Here is a 220-nt window from a genome sequence, read left to right as displayed (position 1 = left end):
CCCCCCAAGTCTCCCAACTTGCTGTCGCAGTTCCACAAGCCCAGCAGCATCCAGTCCCTGCCGCTCCCTCCCACCCCCGGCACCCCGCAGCCCGCAGCGCTGGCTCCCGAGACCAGGAAGAAGAGGCCCGGCCGCGGCGCAGGTGAGAGCGGCACGCTGGAACGCTGGAAGAGGGGAGGCTCTTCTTCGCTTTGGCCCGCCATGGAAACTGCACGGGTGG

This window comes from Nestor notabilis, unplaced genomic scaffold (genome assembly GCF_000696875.1).
Source record: "Nestor notabilis isolate BGI_N333 unplaced genomic scaffold, ASM69687v1 scaffold9442, whole genome shotgun sequence".
Lineage (NCBI taxonomy): Eukaryota > Metazoa > Chordata > Aves > Psittaciformes > Psittacidae > Nestor > Nestor notabilis.
This window is presented reverse-complemented; position numbering follows the sequence as displayed.